This window comes from Microtus ochrogaster, linkage group LG4, assembly GCF_000317375.1.
Source record: "Microtus ochrogaster isolate Prairie Vole_2 linkage group LG4, MicOch1.0, whole genome shotgun sequence".
NCBI lineage: Eukaryota > Metazoa > Chordata > Mammalia > Rodentia > Cricetidae > Microtus > Microtus ochrogaster.
This window is the reverse complement of record NC_022030.1, coordinates 50,772,957-50,778,911: the sequence shown is the minus strand read 5'-3', so window position 1 is coordinate 50,778,911 and position 5,955 is coordinate 50,772,957. Positions and strand designations below refer to the sequence as shown.

General features: G+C 37.3%; 1 protein-coding gene across 3 annotated transcripts in view; it reads right to left on the bottom strand.

Moving 5' to 3' along the window:
* Cul3 (cullin 3) overlaps positions 1–5,955 on the bottom strand; it is a 92,575-nt gene that overhangs the window by 54,374 nt on the left and 32,246 nt on the right. The gene's annotated exons all lie outside the window — the stretch shown is intronic.

Below are 5,955 nucleotides of genomic sequence, written 5' to 3'. Positions count from 1 at the left end.
TCCGTTTAATTTGATGTTAGCTGTCGGCTTGCTGTAAATAGCTTTAATTATATTTAGGTATGACCCTTGTATCCCTAATCTCTCCAAGACTTTTATCATAAAGGGATGTTAAAGTTTGTCAAATGCTTTTTCAGCATCTAATGAAACGATCATATGGTTTTTTTTCTTTCAGTTTATTTATATGATGGATTGCATTGATAGATTTTCGTATGTTGAACCAGCCCTGCATCTAAACATTGTTAAAATAACTTAAATGTGCTGGGATTGTTCAATAATGTCAATATAGTAAACTAATATAATAAAAAAACAAATTGAGTGCTATTTATTTCTGTGAATACAACTTTTTTACACCTTAAAAATGTCAACTTTAGCTAAGATTAATGTAGAAAGATATAAATACTTATATATACATATGTATTAGATATAAGATATACACATATATGCTTGGCATTAAATTATACTGGAAAATAAAAACTTGTAATTAAAATGATCCATGAATTATGTGGAATACATGCTAACTATACCAAGAACATTGAAAAATAAAATAGAGGCATAACTCTGGGCATCTTGTCCTTCCAGAAATCTGTGGTATTTAAATCTTCACCAAGAAACCCAAATAACCAAAACCATCATTTTCAGACAACTCTAGGCAGGGTCTCTGACCAAGTCACTTAACTGGTCTGATTTGCAGCCCCTTTCTTACACCGAGTTGACTGTGACTGATCACACCTGTGACTTCACATGCCTTACTAATCAGATTTCCCCTTACCAGATAGGAGTTTTTTGTATTATTTAAAGGGGGTTGCCTAGAATTTTGGAATAACAGACAGTAGGTGCCTACTGAAAACTTTTCTGATTCTAAACCCTAGGACATATTGATCATTTCATCTGATGACATCAATGTAATAAATAAGAAGTCTAATATTTACATGACCTATAAAAACATTTGTTTCTACCTAGCACACTTAAAATGTGTCTTGTACCACATACAACCATATGTGGTAGGTATTGTAAATATAGATTCCTCATTCTATTTCCCAGTCACCCATATCTGAAAAATCACACAGAAACTATATTAATTACAACACTGTTTTGTCAATAGCTTAGGCACATTTCTAGCTAGAGTTAATCTTGAATCACTCAATTTCTATTAATCTGTGTATCGCCATGAGGCTGTGGTTTATCAGGTAAGGTTCTGGTGTCTTTCTCCTTTGGCAGCTATATGGCATTTCCCTGTCTCTGCCTTCTCTCTATCTCTGTTCAGATTTCCTGCCTGGCTTTACTCTGCTAAGCCATTGGTCAAAACAGCTTTATTCATCAAACAATAAAAATAACTCATACAGAAGGACATCCCACATCAGGTAGGGTCCTTGTTACATTACACATTTCTACAAATACGTAGATCTTATTTTTCCAAGGAATGCTATTAAACATACAGTTGTATACCGTGTTTTTACATTATGAAAAATGTCAGTACTTAAGATTACAGGTACTGTTATCCTTCCCTCTAAGGAACAGAAATGTTAACATTAGTTTCCATGTGGAGTTAATACACAATAATGCCAAACTCTAATCACCTGCATCTTCAACATAAATTTGGTGAATAGATGTTGCTATTGTTCACTTACCTTCTTCAAATTTCTTATTTCAAACCAAACAGCTATCTCTTAGCCTTGACTAAGAGAATAAAATGTACATTATGTAGGTATTTTAAGCCTTTCAAAACTCCATGAGTGAGCTTCCTGAACATCTATCATAAAACTCACTGATTATTAACTAGGTCACAATATTATTCTAATTATTAATTAACTGTTAAGAATAAAGATAGAAATCAAAGACACCACAATAACTTTTGTTTAAAAAAAAACTATTAACTACAGAAATTTTCTTCCTCTAGATTGAAGCTAGAAGTAATTTTATTTTTAGAGAATTTACACAGCTAGTGATACAGCTTAAAGGACTTCAAAGACCACACAAACTCTGAATTTCAAATCAAATATTCCAAACCCCAGTTGTCTGAAAATTTCCAAAAAAATAAAGTCACAGCTATGGCCATACCACCCTGAACGCACCCGGTCTCATCTGATCTTGGAAGCTAAACAGGGTCGGGCCTGGTTAGTACTTGGATGGGAGAAATAAAGTAATAATATCAGATATCAAGTATGGTTCAAAAGAATATACCAAAACCCCTCCTTTAACTGACAGACTTATGATGGCTTCCATCAGGCAAAGCTAGATGTTACAACACTATAATGGAATACAAGATGCATTCAATCACTTTATAATCCCTACAGAGGAAAAAAAAGAAGTCTAATATTAGGATCAATTTGAGATTAAAAATAGATACAGAAAGGTTTTGGGTAGAACAGCTTAATAATTTCACACATTAAGATAATTTGTTGTATGTTAGGGCAAAGAGAAAACCATGTAAACTTGGTAATTCTTTAGGAGCATTTTTTAAAAATTAATTATGTGCATGGGGCAGTCAGAGAATAACTTGCCGAAGCTAGTTCTCCTTCCACCCTACGGGTCTCAGGGACTACATTTAGGCTGTCAGGCTTGGCAGCTGTATACCTTTACTGGAAAAGCTGGCCCGTCCGTCTAAAAAGCCTTTTTAATTTTTCATTTCTTCACTTTTTGTTTTGCTTGTATGTATGTTTGTGCATCACATGCGTGTAGTGTATGCAGAAGCCAGAAGATAGGTGTGAGATGCCTTGGGATTGGAGTTACAGTTTTGAGCAACCATATGCGTGCTCTTAATGCTGAGCCAATCTCTCTAACCCTCTAAAAAGCATTCTTATTTTCAAATATTCTTTCAACTCTGGGGATACAAGTCAGTGGTAGAGCATTTGCCTAGCATGTATGAGAGAGACTTCAATCCCCAGTACTGCAAATACTTTTTAAACCTGTGCTAACCCACATTAGAGAACCCCAAGTTCGAAGTACATAACAGTACCATGAAAAAGCAGGAAGCTCTAGGGTGGGGTGGTGGTTAAAAAAAATACACAAGGCCTGTAAGATGGTTCCAGTGGATAAAGACACATAATGCCAAGGTGATGTGAGTTCAATCCCAGGGACCAATATGATGAAAGGAAGAGAACTGATTCAAAGAAGTTGTTCTGACTTCCATATGCATGCCTACACATACCTACACACAAACACACACACATGCGCGCAAAAACTTATTTTCAAAAGGATGCAGAGAAAAAAATCTCCCCCAGAGGGACACCACTAAAATTTAATATTTTTAAAGCAATCATTTCCAATAGCTAAGGTGTCAAGAGAGAATTTAAAAGCTATCACACCACAAGTACTCAATTAAACTATGAACACTGTAACTGTCGGGTAATAATCTGGTTCCTAGAAGATACATTCAAATCTTAGAACAAAAATAACTGAAAAGCTGAGGGAGGAAATGCCCCAAATCATATGATGCACTTACATGGTTATTTAGTAATAATCTGAGTGGCTAGAGATGTAAGCCCAATCACATAAGGACTTTGTGGCTATAAAAACATGGTTGTTTCCACTTTGCCGATTCCTTTCAACAGACCACTGAATGAAAACCACATACATAGAGCGATAGTCAGAAATGAACAAAAGGTTTTTTAACACATCTACTATTATTTATTCATTCAAAAGGTCACTCATTCACATACCTATTATTGAAAGACCACCACCACAAACTGCAACAGAAATGAGAGAAAGGCTGTGCTTGCAGTTTACTTAAGTTATGCAATAGCTCATGGGTACTACAGAGGAAATGTTAAGTATCATTCTAAACCTGGCTCTCTGACAGCTCTTTTCCGAATCCTCCAAAGCAATAGCTATTCACCTTCTTAGACGTCTCACATCTTACAGTTACTCTATACTCAATTCTCTAATAATCCCTTTCCCTACCCTAGCTCCAATCACCACTTTAAGGTTTCCTTTTTGTGTTCAGGTTACTATCATCATGCAATTAATCAAAAGATTTTACTCCCCAGGAGGCAGCCTTTTTTTTTCTCTCTGACTCCTATTATCGCCTTAAGCAATTTCTGTATCAAACAAAATAGGTTCTCAAGTTCCTCCCAAAAACTTAAGTTAGAGAAAAGTATTAAGAATTTAAGGTAAATGTCAATGAAAAAGCACTGAAATAGGGTTGACACTAAGCATTTACTACTGTCAGTTCCATCTGAAGTCAACCTCTTTTAAAAATTTAATAAATGGCTCCTTCCAGGAATACTTAAGACCCAATGTTCTTACAGTACTTTTCAGAGTCCAATCCACATACTCATCACTACAGATGTCTCTGAAGACCTTTCCTACTCCAGTCACCTATGCATTGAGCAAAAATGCCTACCTGATTTCTTTCACATAGAGTATTTCCCTACTGCAAACTTAGAATCTGAACTAAAACTAATGAAAATGAGATAATGAATCTAGAGATCAGCTAGTGAAAATCTTTCCCCTACTGTTCCTACCAGTGGTCCTCTTAAGAGTTGCTTCCACTGTATTTTAATCACAAATGCAATTAAAACTTCTATCCACATTGCTTTGTATTTGCCTAAAAATGAGGAAGACTCAAAACATTTTAATATAAAAGTTAAGTCTTCTCAACGAACTGATCAACAAAACAGTTCAAAGCTTAAAAGTGACCAACTTAATTTCTACTAGTACTCTTACATAAAAATACCCTAAATCATCTATAGACAACATTTAATTCAGTACTTCTCTGGTGTAGGAGGTTCTTCTGTTTGTGTGTTGCTTTCATTGGCTGAATAAAGAGACTGCCTTGGCCTTTTGATAGCGCAGCCCTTAGATGGGCAGAGCAGACAGAACAGAATGCTGGGAAGAAGCGAAGTGTGGCAGAAGCCATGATTCCACTTCCCAAGACTGATGCTGGTTAGACTCATGCCGGTAAGCCATGACCTCGTGGTGACATACAAATTATTAGAAATGGGTTAGATCTAGATGTGAGAATTAACCAATAAGAGGCTAGAACTAATGGGCCAGGCAGTAATTTAATTAATACAATTTCTGTGTAATTATTTTGGGGCTAAGCTAGCCGGTTGGCGGGGACCCAGCTCACTCCTTTTTACTACAGAGTGGCACTCCAATGTGGTCTACTAACTCCACGTAAAACCTGAAAGGGCTTTAGAAGGAATTCTACACACAAATATAGAGTTTAACACCCTTTTTGGTGTGTGCTGGCGGGGTGCCGCAGAGAAATTTTCCCGACTCAACAATAGCTGCAGAAAAAAAGCTGCGTCATTTTAAAATGCAGCTTCCTGGGCCCTGCCGCTGGTGCAAACTCCAGCAATGGAGCATTTGCAGGCACTGATGTTTGTGTGCCCACTCAGGGTCAGGAACAAAGTACTCTGAGACCATGCCAATGGCTCAGTGTTCCCCACCTGGGCAGGAGGCGGGATCGGGTCTACTAGGTGTGCACAGGCGGGAGAGCATGGAAGATTCCTGCCGCCATACACAGAGAAGTTTCCAGGTTGCGCAGTGCTCTGCGTGGCAGATTTGGCTGTAACTCAGAAAGAAAGAGTTTATGTGCTGCACACTCAGTCTCAGAGTTAAAGTGCTGAGTGCGGCTCCTACCTGGAGGCCCCAGAGCTAGCACATATGGTACGCCCACCATTTTGAAATTGGAGAGTTGTGGAGCCAACATCCAGAGCAGCTGCAACCAAGCTGCTTAACATTTTAAAAGCTCTTCAAGACAGTAGAGAATTAAAGACAATGCAATAGGACAGATTCAGACATAAAAGACCTCTAAATGGGTCACAGTGTTATAGATATACATAGGCTTGGGAAAGAGAAGAAAAAGAGTATTAAAAAGCCATAAAATAAAGTTAATGCTTTATTATTATTATTATTTTTTTTTTGGTTTTTCGAGACAGGGTTTCTCTGTGGTTTTGGAGCCTGTCCTGGCACTAGCTCTTGTAGACCAGGCTGGCCTCGAACTCACAG